A 17,993-nucleotide genomic window follows, 5' to 3' on the forward strand; every position below is an offset into this window, starting at 1 on the left:
ATGGGAGCAACATAAATGTCCATCAACAGTGGAATGGATAAGGAAAATGTGGTATATCTACAATAGAATATTACTCAGCTGTAAAAAAAGAATGAAATAATGCCATTTCCGGCAATATGGATGGATCTAGAGATTACCACCCTAAGTAAAGTAAACCAGATAGAGAAAGACTAATACAAGCTATTGCTTATATGTAAAATCTAACAAAAACCTACAAATGAATTTATTTACAAGACAGAAATAGACCTACAGACATAGAATACAAATTTATGGTTACCAAAGGGGAAAGGGACAGAGAGGGATTAATTAGAAGTTTGGGACTAACATATATATACAACTAAATATAAAATAGATATCTGGGAGTTCTCCTGTGGCTCAGTGGATAATGAACCTGGCTAGTACCCATGAGGATGCAGGCTCAATCCCTGGCCTCACTCAGTAGGTTAAAGACCCTGCATCACTGTGAGCTGTGTGTAGGTCACAGACATGGCTTTGATTTGGCATTGCTGTAGCTGAGGCATAGGCCAGTGGCTGCAGCTCTGATTTGACTCCTAGCCTGGGAACTTCCATATGCTGCAGGTGCAGTGCTAAAAAAAGAAAAAAGAAAAAAATAGGTAACCAACATGGACCTACTGTATAACACAGGAAACTATATTCAATATTTTATAATAACCTAAGGGAAAAGAATCTGAAAAAGAATATATATATAATTCATATGTATGAAAATAAAAAGAATATATATAATTCATATATATATATTAATCGCTTTGCTGTATACCTGAAACTAACACAACATTGTAAATCACCTGTACTTCAATTTAAAAAAAATAAGCTCTCTCCTTTGATTCCAAAAATTTTGTTCCTGGGAAATGTTTATTCCCTGATGGATTTCCCCATGGCCACCTCAGTTCCTCAGTTAATTTAATCTAAAGTCTCCCACATTGGGCCCCGTCCTCATTGCTCTTTGCCATATTGAAATAGCAGTTTGTACTCAAGATAGAATCCTTGATACATTTATCATGCTTTTATCCTAAATGCCTTCTTTGATTTAGCAAAGACTGTTCATAAAAGTTACCAAGAAGCAGTTAATCCACTTCTTTCTGAATGAAAAATGACAAAATACAGGTTACGTATATTAATATTCCTAATATCTTGTCAGAAAGAGCTGCCTCATGTGGAGAAGTTCCTTGATTACTTCGGCTTTACATTTTAACACTGAGAAAAATCACAGATAATGCCTTCAGTGACAATGTTCTACAAATGAGAAGATTCTGATGTAGAAAAATAAAAAGAATTATAAAAGTCACACAGCTAGAAAGCTGAATATTTATTATTACAGCCACTTGGGAAGACTAGAAAGGTAAAACTTTGAAGAAAAGGCTAGGAAAAAAATTCCTGACGAAATTCAATGTACACAGGACTAATAGGCTCTGGGTGACACCAGAACCAAGCCAGGAATGGCAGCAGGAGTTAGGTAAGCTGAAGACAAACCTATCATATCTCACACTTTATATTATTGTCCCAAGGAAGGCTTGTAAAGAGTAAACCTTGCCCGCCAAGAATTATGCTGAGTCCACGCCCTGCACCAAATTTTAGAGGCTTTCGGACAATACGGTTACTGTCATTCAGTATAATTTCTGTGTGCCTACTCATTCTTCCCAAATGTCATCTTAAGGAAGTGTTGGGGATTTCTCTCTATTTATTGTAGGGCGCCAAATGACAGGTCAAAGGGCATCTTTGAAATTCTCGTGGACAAAGAAAAGAGAACATATTTCAGTGTCTTCTAAAAACAAAAGGACTCTGGGAATGGGAGCAATGAATTTGGTCTCTGACAGCTCTTCTGTTTTGATGGTTATTGGTTACAGGGCTTTACTGCTACCTGGAAGTGTAAATTGAACCCCTGGGATTGTTCTGCACGTAACCTTTAACTCACTCTTGATAGCAAACAAATGAAAGGGAGGCAATACCATCAGATGTGATGATTTATTTTTAAAGCCCAAGTTTTTTGTTTAATATAAATGTAAAAACATAACTTTCCCTTCAAGCAAGCCAGGTAGTTTAGGCAATTTATCAAACCCAAAGCACTGAAGCTTTACAGTAAGAAAGGAAGAAAATGCATTTGTGGCCAAGTAATTGTCTTTCTCTTCCTGGTATCTAGTAAGATAAATTTGAGGTGTAGGTGATTCCAAATAATGATTACAGTCAAATAAAGAAATTCCTCCATGTAATTAGTCTAATTTCATTTCATCTTTAATTTTCAGAGATGCTACCACATAGCTAATGTTAAGGCTCCTTTTTTGCCTTTGGTATGTTTTGTAAATTTTTATTTCTTCAAGAAGACTCTTAAGAGTTCCCTGGTTGCTCAGCAGTTTAAGGATCCAGCATTGTCACTTCTCTGGCTCTGGTTACTGCTCACATTCGATTCCTGGTCTGGGAACTTTCCCATGCAGCAGCTGAGGCCAAAAACAACAACAACAAAAACAACAACAACAAAAGAGAGACTCTTGTTAGCTCCTCATTCACATAAGGAATGCAGTCATTTTGAAATCCATTTTTTTCCTTTTTTTGTCTCCTTTGATGAAAGCTATTTTATAACCTTTGCATAAATCCTGCCCAAAGTTGATCCACTTAGCTATTATATAAAGCGTAAGTTGTGATTACACTATTTATCAACTCATGTATTTACTGAACACTTACTACATGCCAGGAAGTAGAAGGAAATAGAAGTATTAACAAAAATTTAAGATTCTCGATCTCATGGAACTTAATATAGTGGGGAGGGAAAAATAAAGAGGGGGGAATAAACAAACGAGATAGTAAAGCAAGTCATTGCAAAAGATTGGATTATATCCAGGTGCAGAAGGCCAATATTGGATTTTTTTTTTTTTTTTTTTTTTTTGGTCTTTCGTCTTTTTAGAGCTGCACATGTGGCTTATGGAGGTTCCCAGGCTAGAGGGTAGAATTGGAGCTACAACTGTCAACCTATGCCACGACCACAGCAACTCGGGACCCTAGCCACTTCGGTGACCTATACCACAGCTCACAGCAACACTGGATCCTTAATCCACTGAGCGAGGCCAGGGATCCAACCTGCGTCCTCATGGATACTAGCCAGGTTTGATAACCACTGAACCACGATGGGAACTCCCCAATAGTGTAATATTTTAAACACAGAAGCAACATGGAAGTCTTCAGGAGGGAAGGAACAGAGATAGAATACAGTAATTTAATTACTACGTTTCGTTGAGGTGTTTTCTTAGCTGCAAAGATATTCTGAAGTTTTGGAATTGAGTAGAATGATCTGTAATTGAATGCTTCCTTACTGTTTTTAGATAATAAATCTTGTTCTGTGTTCTTGTTTTGCAGGTGCATAAAAGTGAAGAGATTAGAGCTATCTAATAATATTACACTCCCAATGTGTTTAGTGAGGACTGAAAACAAATGGAAGAGATAAACTGAAAGAACTTGAACCACAGGAACAAAGAAAAAATTAGTATAGATGTTATAAAACCTGAAGAATAGTTTGAAACATCAAGGAAATTAACTTGGCAATTAAACTTTCCATTCTCTGACAAATACAGAAGCCCACAGGCTGATTGTCATTATCAATATAACAACCAAGTTAGAACAATATATACTTAAAGCTGCCTTGCCTTTACTTTCTTCAAACACATACTCGGAAAGAAAGTTGAATGAGAGGACTGCTACATTTGAATTAAAGTTTCATACATCACATTTCAAAATCAAAAATAGCAGTAAATGTGAAGACATTTCAAAGCACAAAAACATTAAGGAAATAGACTATACATTAAGTCCTTTCATCTGTTAAATTCTGCACCATTTTCCACATATTCTCAGAACAATGGGGAAAATACTCAGGAAATTATTTCCAGAATTAGATCAGAAAAATTAAAGACCATTTTCTGTGCAATTTACTGTACATTTTGAAAACAAAGTTCTTAATGCCCCTGAAAGCCTGTAATAAACTTTGAGCTACATTTTATGAAAGTAAAGGGAAATTTCTGCTCAAGGATACAGCTGATCTAATGCACACTTTGAATGTTGACTAGTCAAAGGCATTAGAGTAGATAAAAGGACTGGCTCAAAGTAAGCAAAACCAGTCAACTGAAAGAACACTGTGTGAGATACTTCTGCAAATATGGCACAGGAGATGTCTTTTAAAAGAGCTGAAAATTCATCTCACCTGATTCGCCCTTGAGAAGCCTCCATGTGCTATCTACACTCAAATATTCTGCCATTTTCCTTACCCTTTGTTCATTTCAACTCTAATACCCAAACATCTTAGTGGTCTAGTAAGACTCCTGTCATTACACGCTCACTGTTGTGTTCAGTCTTGGCAAAACTGGGCCCAGGGATTCTGTCTCTCCATTACTATATGCTGCTCTGTCTTTTGATTTGAAAGATGAGAGACCTAGAGAAAAACGTAAACACCAGCCACTGGCACTGCCCAAGAATCCCTCAAAAATTTTGACATTCATTTATGTCGAGACTAGGTAAATTTGAATTGAATTTAAATTCTTATTGAATACATGTAATAAATATATACATATAAAATTCAAAAATATAGATGCAGAAGAAGCAAAATACTAAATACAATCTAAATATTTGTTTCTATTTCAAAATTTTCTTAAATTCAATCCAACTTCCACAGTGTTTCCCTGATTGGTCCTATTATTATTCCTAGGAAGTGGAAATTGGCAATAAATTGAAATATTCCTAAAGAGAAAGCCACTAAGAATAGGTAAGACACTAATTATAAAATAGCGGAATAACATAGAAATGTAGCAAATAGATTCTGGAAGTAGGTTGTCTGAGCTTGATTCTAACCTCCTTTGATTCAGTTTCCTAATTTGCAAAATGGGATAATCCCTACATCACAGGATTTGGCAAGTAATTAAATGAGAAGACATATATATATATATATATATATATGTATATATATATATATATACACATATATATATACACAAAACTGTTCCTGGCCTGTAGCTAGAAACACATATACCTGTTAGGCATTATTTTTAAAGAAGTAACAGTTTACAAACGACCAGAAATTGTTCAGGATAAGTAAAAGTCTATCCTAAAGTCTATATTTAATGAATTACAGATCAATTATAAGTAATGTTACTTAAACAGTAATTGTTAGAAGTTCCCATTGTGGTTCAGTAGGTTAAGAACCCAAGTATCCATAAGGATGCAAATTTGATCCCTGGCCTTGCTCAGAGGGTTAAGGATCCAGCATTGCCACAAGCTGCAGCATAGGTCACAGATGAGGCTCATATTCAGCATTGCTGTACCTGTGACATAGACAGACCGATTGCTGCAGCTCCGATTTAACTCTTAGCCTGGAAACTTCCATATGTCACAGGCACGGCCATAAAAGGAAAAAAAAAAAGTAATTGTGAGAGAGTGTAAGGGAAGAACATTTTATTATTTATCCTAAAGCATTGATTGTCAGGGAAGAACTGCAAATAATAAGTAAATGCAAAAAGAGGTCTATTAATAAGTTTATTAATGATAAATAACTAATGAAACAGAGGATGCATTCCTAGCCAAATGATAACTTGAAAAATCATGAATGGACTTAAAGACAGCTGATTTCAAATCTAAGCTCCATCACCACTGATTAGGGAACCTCTCCGATATTCAGAGGTTTTTTGCTATAAAATGGGAATATAAAAAACATTCTCATTCTCACTGTAAAATTCCACATTTGCTGGAGACCACATCTGTTCTCCCCAAATCCTACTCTAGTGATTCCCCATATCATTAGGAAAGAGAGTAGAAGTATCTGCTTGAAGTTAAGTACAAATGTGTATTTCTATGATCACCAAACCAAAAAAAAATCTTGGGAAGGAGAGGCAGCTGCTGCCACTTTTTAAAAAGAACTCCCAGTGATTCTGTTTTGTAGTTTATACATACAGCACATCTCAATTCAAACTAGGCATGTATTAGTGACTAATATATTAGCTCAGATATAGATAGTTGATGCCAAATAACAAAAGCAGACTGGGTTTTACTGTTCCTCTTCAATGAACACATGTCTCTGTTTAGCAAGAAATACAGAAATATGCCACTGCTTAAGATAACAAACCCCAACTTATTTTTTTTTAGTAAGTTTTTAATCTATTTCAATTCCTGGGTACAATCTAGGTAGTACTTGTGGCTACAACTGTCTAATCTAAGACTATCAGGGAGAATGTTGAAGTAGTGGATCCCAAGAGGAACTCAGAAGTACAAGGTCAAAACCCACACTGATCCACTTTTCAAAGCCACCCTGAAATGCTTTGTAAATGCTAATTACAAGTTCTTAAGACTAGAGATATTTGCTGATGAATGAGTAAATAGATGATAAAGAAGGTGTGACAGGATAAAATTCACATTTTATAATTTTATACTTTATATTTTTGTTGGTAAATATTAATTACGTGTTACGTTAATTTTTAGTGAAAGAAACAAATGAATGAACATAGCTAAATATTACTATGGGTTATCTAAAACTTTTCTTTCAAGTAAAAATGTTTAATTACAGAAACCTCAAATTACTTCTAAATAATTCAATTCAGGATAGAAAATGCATAATTGAGACAGACCCGTGGCATAAAGAAATCTAGGATGGACAATGCAAAATGAAAATTAGTAGAGCCTTAAACTCAGTACTTCAGTTTTTTCAAGACTATCTAAATCTTGATGCTTTCCAGTTGTTCAAAATTTTTTAAAAAATGTTACTCCTACCTTTAATTATGTTCTACTTAAGCAGAGAAATCTTAAAATAATCATGAAAACCACATTATCACCTGTCCATACTATTATAACTTGTCATTGCTTCCTATTTTTTTCCCTTGTTAGCTTATCCAAGACACTGTATCAATGTCTTCCTATAAGATGTAGTTTTTATTACACTATTCCCATATTCAAGGACTTCCTCTCTGCTATCAGATCAACTCAGGACTCCTTGGCATCCTAAATCTTCCATCAGATGCCAACACATAATAATGTCTCCCGACTCACTATCTCATCAGCCACTCCTCTTTATTTCTCTGCACATTCTGTACCCAACAAATTATTTATGCCCAGAGTCTATGAGAAATGGTAGAGAAAGGCATGCCAAAGTGCTCTATGAAATTTCACTCTGTCCTTTCTGAGGCCAGCTAGATGCCCATGAATCAGTTGCAACAGACAGATACCCAAACCTGGCCAGCAAACAGCTTATAAATGTGAAAGAAGAAATTATGGGATCAAAAACACAGGTATGGGCTAATCTGATTTTATGAGATCAAAGTCGTGGAATGGAAAATTTGTTGGGATGACATGTTAGAAACTCTTGCCAAAAATCGAATAAGTAGCTAAATTGTGAATCCCTGAAGAGCTGCCCAGTGCTGAGGATTTTTAGTGGTATTCGAAGTTCTACTTTGTCAAGGTCAAGGAAATATGCCAAATTAAATGATCTGTCCAGCACAAGAATCGGCTTTGGGAATTTTAAGAAGAGACTTTTTTTTTTTTTTTTTAGCATACAGAGAACTTCTCAGATTAACCAAAATCATGGCTAGACACTAATTTCTGTTATTTTAACACAAAGTCAGACCTTGATATTATTAACATGAAGTTAAGTGTAACATAGCTAACTTGCATCACAGGCTCCTGGGCTACCTTTATTGAGAAATAAGATGTAATGTCAGCCCCAGAATTCAAGGTAGGAGAAAATCTGTGAAAGTTGATCTGGCTACATGAAGGCTCCATAAAAGAAGAACTATGCCTGTTTCATCCTCTGATCAGCATTTCCCATCACCTAGAATAGCAGACACTTTAGTTTTTCTTTTGATTCTTTCAGTCATTCATGACTGCTTAGTGAACAATCTGCATGTCAAAAGTATTCTGCCAAATGCATCTCAGTCCTAAACTTTCTGTAGCATTTTCTACAGTGCAATGCATTACCCCTCTTTCTGTGAGTCAAATGAACAACACTCTAGAGAGGATCTGAGAAATTTCCTATTGCAGTGCAGTGGGTTGAGAACCTGACTAGTACCCAGAAGGACGCAGATTTGATTCCTGGCCTCACAGGGTGGGTTAAAGTTGCTGCTGCTGCGAGCTGCAACATCTGTGTCCTACGCTGCAGCTCACAACTTGGATCTTACTGCGGTTCCAATTTGACCCCCTAGCCTGGAACTTCAATAAGCCACAGGTATGGCCCTAAAACGGGGTGGCGGGGGGGGGAGAATAGAAAGGATTTGAGTCTTTTACAAAACTATTGGTTTTGAATATGAAAGGGTATATTCTTTACAGGGAAGACCAATATAATGTGTAATGTGTGCTCAAACAAATTAAAAATACTACCATGTAGTTTTCAGAATTTCAGGTTAGCTCTAGATAACTATACACATTTGGCTAATATGCGGTTTCCTAATTTGTCAGAGTTGAATTTTTCTTTCTTTCGGAAACATCAAAAAAGCCTTAATGTTTAACAGCATCAAATACAGGGAAAAGGCTATAGTTTTACTTAGCATCATTATTGCTCTTTTCCAATATAAAACTTTATATAAAAGAGTTGTTCTTTTATCTAGTGAAAAAAATAAAGAATTTATAACAATGATGCCTTTAAAAACACCTCAAGTGAGGCAGATTTGGTAAATCTACTATAAGGCAATCATATTAGAATCTCATCAGCACAAATATATAACTAATATAATGTGGACTGAGAAAAATTCTATTGAGCAATAGTTTAAACATTTATCTCCCTTCTTTTCCTATTCTTAATGTGTGTCATGATCGACTCCACCAGGGACCATTTATTATAAAATATTTTATAAAAGTCAAATTGACCCTCTGGGCAAAAGATTGAGATAAACAGTCCCCCTTTCCTCTGTGTGTGCACATACCCACACAGACACACACACACACACACACACACATATACATATACATGCAGAAGTGAGGCAGAATACTAACTCAGGTAGTTAGTGTAGGAGCAGGGGCTTTGATACATTCTTTCGAACGACTATTAATTAACATTTGTGGCTTAAGGGCTACAGGGAGGAACGTCCCTAGAGGCCTTGTTTACTATAGGGAGTGTACCTATCCCCAGATGGACATTGATCCCTAATCCCTTGTGACTCAGTTTACAGGAAGACAAGGGCAATTAACACCCTATTGGACAAGGACTGATATAGGTAATTGAACAAGGCCAATGGGAGAAAACTACATCTTACTGGACCCCACATTGGTACCACCCCTTCATCTTTAAGGGATAGAAACCCCTATTGGACAATGTGGGGGGGGGCTCTTCTCCCTCCTCCCAGCAGCCCTGGGTACTATTTGCTTTCCTTTAATACTTTGCTTGCTTGCTGCCTGTGTGTTCACAGAGTTCATTCTTCGACTGCATGAACAAGAATCCAGATTCCAGTAACATCTTTCCAGCATCAACAGAACATACTTTATTACAGAAAACATAAGTCACCTAACACTGTCAAATTTCCACTACTATTAGGCCTGTATTATAGTGTGTATTATTATCTCACTGATTAGTCACAAACAAAGGATATAAGTATTTCCATTTTACAGATGAGGAAAATGAGTCTCTGATACATAAGATGTTTTTCCCAAAGATCAATCTCTAGAAGGATAGAATCTGGATACGAATTTGAGTGCTTTGCATCAAGTTATTACTGGAGTTCCCATCATGGTGCAGTGGTTAACGAATCCAACTAGGAACCATGAGGTTGTGGCTTCAATCCCTGGCCTTGCTCAGTGGGTTAAGGATCTGGTGTTGCTGTGAGCTGTGGTGTAGGTCACAGACTTGGCTCAGATCCTGCATTGCTGTGGCTCTGGCATAGGCTGGAGGCTACAGCTCTGATTAGACCCCTAGCCTGGGAACCTCCATATGCTGAGGGAAGCGGCCCTAGAAAAGACAGGAAGACAAAAAAAAGTTATTTATTTCTACACCATGACAGCTTTTCCAGAGCTTTGTTCTTGAAACACCATTTCAGGGAATTAAAAAAGCCTCATATTTTCCTTCAAATTATTTCTGGTACAGAAACACAAACACACACACAATTATATATAAAAGATTTTAAAATTAAGACAATCACTTTTAGTGGACTTTTGCCCACATCTGATGCATTGCCAGTGAGTGAGAAACTGGATGGTTGTGGTGGTTACAAAAATATTTTAGAGTGAAAAGCCTGATGCCTTCACTTAATAGCTGTGTGACCTTGAGCAAATCATAACTTGTAAGTCTCAGATTTCTGAGCCATAAAATGGGTCTAAGAATACTACCTACTTCATAAGGTTGCATAGCACCATTGGCTCAGAGCCTCAAACGCAGGAGAGGCACAGTTAAACCCACTGTCAGCAGGTGCCAAGAGAATGAACAGACCCTGTTTCCTGGTTCTAGGACTGTTGTCTAATTTTTGGAGGTGAGCATCACACCACTAACTGTAGAGTGTTCTGCAAAGTGAACTTTGCAGGTTTTTACAATGAGAAGCAATTAACTCCCCTGCTGGGCTGTCTTATATTGGCTATTGAGAGAACCATATGGTTGAAGAAGCTACGCTGCCAAAGTTCAAATGGCAAGTTCCTCGGCTGAGCTACATAATAGGAAAAAAGGTCACCTTTGACTGACTTTTGCTCTCGGCTATCAAATGTGGGCAGTCTTTCACAGCATATTCCCCCTGTGATTTAACAGCCTCCCATGGATGCTTTTGATGGAAGATTGGAAAGAAATGTTAAAGAAGTGAAATGTCTAAAACTAAGCTTTCTCTCTGCAAGAAAATATCTACTATTGTAACTACATCTAGCTCCAGCATGGCGCACTCTTGAAAAGGACCCTTTACAAAGCCAAAGATACAAATAAAGGACAGAAATCTATGCTCCAACTCTCCTTTAAAATGCTTTTAGATTTATTTGGAAGGTTCTACAAACATTTAGGGACTCAGCTGGAAGATTACTCAAGGGGAAAAAAACCTCAGAGTCCAGGTGAATGTTGATGAATGCACTTCGATCTGACACACAGTTCAAATAAATAATAATTCAGTTACTCAATTTACTTCCTAGAAGACTTCAAAATCACAGAATTTGGGGGTTAAATAATGTGCTAGCAGTACTCAATATGAAGAATCTCTATAAACTAAAAGGCTTGTCTGTGTGAGGTCATAACAACCATGTGAGATGAAAAAAACAAACAAACAAAAACCTTAACCAGTAAAAGTACTATTTGGTCATGTATGAGGCAAAATAGTTTGTTGGACCATATTGTTTTTCTGATTTTAATGAATCAAATGGTTGCTTTCTTATCATATAGGAAAAGCGTAAGAAATAAAGTTCATTATTGCAGAAACATCCATATGTACATGAAATTCATAATTATGCAGAGTGGATGAGGAGTAAGTCTAGAAATTATAAAGAGATCCAACTGGGGCACCGATGGTGATGTTAAAATTTAATCCAAAAGAAAATGCATTCCAAGAGAAATGCATATAAGTAATAGAAGTAGAAAATATGCCTTTGCACTTCGCAGTTAACTAGAAAACTCAGTGTCATCAGCAGCCTTTTCAAGCATGTATTAAGATCTAATATTTTGTGTGATGCATCTCTTCGTTTAAAAAGACGGCACTTTCAAACCACTATCAGTGGATAATATAGTTAGAATGACTCTTGAAACAGTGATAAATTTCCTTTCATCAGGAAAGTAGTGTGATGCAGTAGTGTGGTAAATTGGATTATTGTTCTCAATTCTTTGCTCCTTCTGCATTATAAAATTATCCATCTATACCTTTAGCTATGTAATCCCCCAGTTCTTTCCACTGTGAGGATGTTTCCACATCCTCCTTGACATTGATTGGGCTTGTGCACATGACTTCCTTGGAAATGTCTGTGGATGTGACATAAGCAGAGGCATTTAAGAAATATAAGTGGACCCTCCATATCCATGGGTTCCACATCATCAGATTCTACTCACTGCAGTTCAAGTACTGGGTTTACAAACTGCTGTTGGTTGAATCAACAGATGCAAAGCCCACAGATAGAAAGGGGCTAAGGGACTCCAGCACCCCCAGAGTTTTGTATCCACAGGGGGTCCTGAAACCAATCCCCCCCCAACCCCACCCTGGAGAATAACTAAGAAAGACTGTATGTGGTTTCCTGGGTACCTCTGATGGTCATGATGAAAGTACAGCCCTAGCACATCCAAAATGAGATATAGGAACAGACCTGACCCCAGCTCCAAGCTGGAGTCAAATCCTACTGACCCACAGCCTGAAACAGAGAGGCCCCAGCAGACCTACAGAATAAAAGTGAGAAAAGTAAATATTAGTAACTGAAAGCCTCTGAATTCTGGGAGGGTTTTGGGTGGCATTATTGAAGCAATAGCTGCCTTAAGTGTTTAGAATGTAGACTTCAAAGTGAGGGAAGTCTATATTTGAACAACTATTCCACAGCTTAAACCATGTAACTGTGAAAACTTCTTAACCTGATTCCCAGGTTCCTCATTTGTAGAATGAGCATAAGGGTGTTGATCGAATAGTACTGCTATAAAGATTAAATAGCACAATGAATGTGGAACATAGTATATGCCTGAGATTTCTCTGTAACTAGTTGCTGTCGTCCTCCTCTTTATACTCAAGTCCTTCCTTCTATAACAGTCCAGACCTCATTGAGTCAATGGTCATTTGTATCACGAAATAGCTTGTGTAAAGCATCTACAGTAGTGTCTTGCACAAAGTAGAACCTAACAAATGTTTCTTTCCTAGTAACGCTTTCCTAATAGGCACATGCAGAAATGGGACTTAAGATTTTTGTTTCAAAGGCATCCTATGCTAAATAACCAAGGTGACCAAAAATATAGCATCTTTTTGCAAAAAGTGATACACAGACTCACTCTGTTAGTCCACCCCAGACTGAGGCCAAAATCAAATCACCTTGATAGTAAAAACATATTTCTCTGGTTCTCAAAACCATCTTCTATTTTTTTTTTTTTTTGGTCTTTTCTAGGGCCACACCCATGGCATATGGAGGTTCCCAGGCTAGGGGTCGAATCAGAGCTGCAGCTGCCAAGCCTATGCCAGAGCCACAGCAACTCAGGATCTGAGCTGCGTCTGCAACCTACATCACAGCTCATGGCAATGCCAGATTCTTAACCCACTGAGCAAGGCCAGGGATCGAACCCATAACCTCATGGTTCCTAGTCGGATTTGTTAACCACTGAGCCACGATGGGAACTCCCCATGTTCTAATTTGTACTCAATAGTCTGAATAGCCCATGTGTGCAAGTACACACACATACACACACACACATATACACATACACACCCTAAGTACTACTGTGAATCTCCAGTGGAAATCTCACAAAAGACTGAAGAGCTACTGCCTTAATCTCTTTGGACTGCTACAACAAATTATCATAAAATGGGTGGCTTAAATAACAAATTATTATTTTTCACAGTTCTGAAGACTAGAAGTCTGAGATCAGGGTGCTAGGATGCTTGAGTTCCTGGTGTATGGATGCCATTTTCCAAATGTGTCCTCCCATGAAGGAGAGAGAGATCATGTCTCTATGTCTCATAAGATAACTAACCCCATTTGTGAGGGCTCCACCCCAAGACCTAAGGACCTCCCAAGGAACCCACCCTCGTAGTGTTTAGGAAACCAATATACGAATTTGAGGCAGACACATTCAGTCCATAACATTTACATTGTGACCAGGTACCACCATCTTTTCTAGACTCAACTGCCACTTCGATTGGGTACCACAGCTCTCAGGTCCCTGCCACTTAACACTGCTGGTACTTCCTGTGTCATGGCCCTTGTTGGTGGTGCTGACAGAGTGCATACCAAGGTACCAAAGCTATTCAGCATTCTATCCCAATGTGGGGAGAAATGGATCCCTTTTCTCATTCATAACAACCTGTAAAAAATGAACCAATGTGACAATCTCTTCTGTCCTAATACCTTACAGAGATTATGTTAGTGTAAGTAATTCTTTCATTTTTCATTCATAACCCTCTCTCTCATAATATCCCCAAATGAGTCTACCATGGAAGGAAGGAAGGAAAGAACGAAGGAAGGAAGGAGTTGGAACAAATCTGAAATACAGACCAATTCTACTATTGGGTCAGTGCAGCAATTTGCTATTGCATCAAGTTTGCTTTCTTTACCTCTTGTATTAGTATGAATTATTAGTATGAATTATTCTCCATAAGTTCATTATTAGTATGAATTATTAGTATGAATTATTCTCCATAAAATTTTTCAGTCTTTCTCTTGTAAATTATCTTTCAGCATATCTAGTCTCACTGATCTACAAGACCTACTCACACAAATTCAGGCCTCAATGAATTTGCCTTGAGGGCTCTGCTATAAATATACTGCTATTTATTTGGTGCAAAATAAATTGAATAAATGATGAGGGGAAAACTTAACTTTGAGTAAGTTCTCATAGTCATAGACTCAGCATTATTCTGAGTCTATGAATATGATATTTAACCACTTAGTTAGGTAATAAGTAACTTAATATGTAATATAAAACAGCTTATCAAATATTGGATCCTTGGGAGTTCTGTTGTGGCTCAGCAGGTTACAAATCTGACTAGTATCCATGAGGATACAGGTTTGATCCCTAGTCTCTCTTAGTGGGTTAAGGATCTGGCGCTGTCTTGAGCTGTGATGTAGGTCACAAAAGCGGCTTGGATCCCATATTACTGTGGCTGTGGTGTAGGCCGGCAGCTGCAGCTCCAATTCAACCCCTAGCCTGAGAACTTCCACATGCCACAGGTGCAGCCCTAAAAAGACCAAAAAAGAAAAAAAAATTGAACTCTTGCTCCTTCAGCCCACCCCCAAATCCTGCCATTCAATAGCTTTCACTGCTTAGTAAAAAGCAACTCCATCCTACTATTTGTTCAGCCTAAGAACATTAAAATCACCATTGGCTTTTCTGTTTCTCACATTTCACATGTAAAATATCAGCAAGTCCTTTTGGTTCTACATTCAAAATATGTTTAGGATCCAGCCACTTCTCATCACTTCCATCACTGCAATGCTGACTCGGGTCTCCAACATCTCTCAGCCGGGCAGTTGTAAAAGCCTCCTAAGTGGCCTCCACTTCAACACTAGACCAAGTATAATCTAGTCTTAGTAAAGAGATCTGAGTGATCCTTTAAAAATAGAAATCAGAAAACTGCTTCTCTTAGATCTTTACTGCTTCCCATCTCACTCATAGTAAAAGCTCAAGTTCCTACATTATCTATAAGACCCCACATCACCTCCTGCTTTCCATCCCCTACCCCCACCCCTGCTTTGTTCCTCCTGTTTCAACCCTCTGACCCCCTTGCTGTTTCTTGGCTATTTCAGGTCTATTTCCATCTTAATGGCCTTTGCTCTAACTGGGCCCTCTGCCTGGAAAGCTCTTTTTCTAAAAGTACTCTTGGCTAATTCCCTCACCTCCTATAAACACTGTAGACCTATCAACACTACTAACTGCTCTCCCCTAAGTCCCACCTTTACCACCTCCCAGCCATGCCCCTTACCCTGATCTAGTCCTTCATTTTTCCAAGGATACCAGCATCTATTACAGTAAAAAAATTATCCATTTATTGTTTTATTGACTCTCATTTACTTCTGTTACCTCATGTAAGTTGCAGAAGGGTGGGGTGTTTTTATCTGTTTTGTTCATTAACTCGTGCTAGGAAGATAAATGACCACACATTCAAATAAAGAAAACCAGGGAATTTCCCATTGTGGCTAAAGTGGGTTATGAACCCAACTAATATCCATGAGATGCTGGTTTATATCCCTGGCCTTGTTCAGTGGGCTAAGGATCTGGCATTGCAGTGAGCTCTGGTGTAGGCTGCAGATGCAGCTTGGATACCATGTTGCTGTGGCTGTAGCATAGGCCAGCAGCTATAGCTCCAATTCAGTCCCTAGCCTGGGAACTTCCTTATGCCACAGGTATGGTCCTGAAAAGCAAAAAAAAAAAAAGAAAAAAAGAAAGAATAAAGAAAGAAAGAGAAAAGAAAGTTATTTCATAAAGTAGCTAATATTTATTTATATCGAATAGTACTTGCTACATTTGAGCAGAGGAGAAAAGAGAGTTTTCAAATCTTAAAAAAATAAGCTTTCCTCTTCAATTCTAGAGTTACATTTGAAAGTATTCTGTTTACACACCATCCTTTTGTACCCACACACATCGTAATTATTTTATCCATTTCAGGATCTTACATATACAAGCTTATTTGTGGATGCTCTATCTAGACTCTTGGGACCTAAGAGGTATAAACTGATATGCAAATGGAAATTAGTCCAATGTTTACATCATGATACAATTTTTAGTAACAGGAAGGTAGCAAACACTCATAATGTAAAAACGATACAGACAACAGATGCTACAAAGAGAAAGTAGAAAACAATTTTGAACAAATAAAATAAAAGTTATATAACAGTTTCATAAACATGTTTTATTTACATTCCCTCTAAAACAGCATATGCTTCTTCAGGCTCTCACATATATCTCAAATATAATGTGTCAAACACAAAAGTGTCTCTCCCCATTCCCCAAACTTTCTCTTTCCTTAAGAAGAAAAATGGCATTAACACTACCCTGTTATTCTCTCACCTTTAACACCTGGTTAATATCCAATTCTATTGATTCTATTCCATACACATCTTTCAAAACCACGCCCTTCACTTTGCAGTTATTAAATGCTTCTATCATCACAATCAACCACAATTTCTTGCCTAGAACACTGATGCACACTCCTAAGTTGATACTCACCCCAAGTCTGCCTTTCTAAAATCCATCTTCCACAACCCACATCTAATCTTACCATTCCGTTGCTGGAAACTTCTTAAATAATTTCACCTTGACTTTACAGTTGTTGACTGAAAAAATATTCACAACCCAAGAGTTGAGATTTATCTTTTATTTGGCAGACATTCTTAAGACTTCAAACCCATGAGGCAGCATCTTAAGTAACCCTGAGAAAATTGCTCCAAGGATGTGAGGGAGGAGCTAGGATATATAGGAGTTTTGCAACAAAGGGCAAGTAGTCAGAACAAAAGATTACCACTAATAAAACAAAACTAGATATCTCAAGTTAAGGAACTTAGTGCCTTCCTATTTATGGGAAGATACAAGAATTTGGGCTCATAGAAATAATTTCTTTGATATGTACCTCAGCTCTCTGGGGAAAATATCCGGTCTGCACCCTTGTGGTTTGCTGCGGCCTGATGACTGCTAGATGGCAGGTATTCTTTATTTCCTTCCTGAAGTTTCCTCAAGGTTCATCCTTGGAGGTGGCTGCAATCACTGATGACTGTGACATCCTTTGTTTACTCATAGGGCAGCCAATATTTAATTCTCACAGTCAAGTTTAAAAAATCGTAATGTGGCTTACCCAAAACTCTTTGATATCTTAGTATTGCCTGCCTCTCAAGACTTGAATAAAGAAAACATTCTATGCTCAGTGCAAAGGATATAGTAGGATAATTTAAGAGGAGTGATCTGGGTTAGGTTTCCCCGGAAGCAAACCATAAACCTAAGAGTTGAGTGAAATTAGATGATATTGGAAGAGATTAGGAAGTACCAGGCAGAGAAAGCCCTTACCTCAGGTGCTTGGCTTTAGACACCTGTTAGGAATGGGAACTCCAAATGCCTAAGGAATCTGGGGGGGTACCAGCAGCATCTGCTATAAGGCTTGTAAACAAAATATCTTTCTCTAAGGAAAATAATCAGAATGAATAAAGGATATAATAAAGGATCTTGAAATTGTATAACAGAAATCATGGTGGAAGGAATGAAGACTCTTCCATCCAGAAAAAATGAGGTATAAAGTCAGAAACTGACTTCTCCACTTAAGAATATAGCTAACCTTGATTAGAGGAAAACTATGAAAAGTAAATCATTTGGATGTAGAAGTTATTTACTCAGTTTCCATATTATAATTCTTTTCCTTTCTGCTTATAAAAAGAAATATTGCATCTAGAAT

The sequence above is a fragment of the Sus scrofa genome, chromosome 4 (assembly GCF_054392235.1).
Source record: "Sus scrofa isolate SSC_HxYL_T2T_F1_AM1 chromosome 4, Sscrofa_HxYL_maternal_Yorkshire_Landrace_v2.0, whole genome shotgun sequence".
In the NCBI taxonomy this organism is placed as follows: Eukaryota; Metazoa; Chordata; class Mammalia; order Artiodactyla; family Suidae; genus Sus; species Sus scrofa.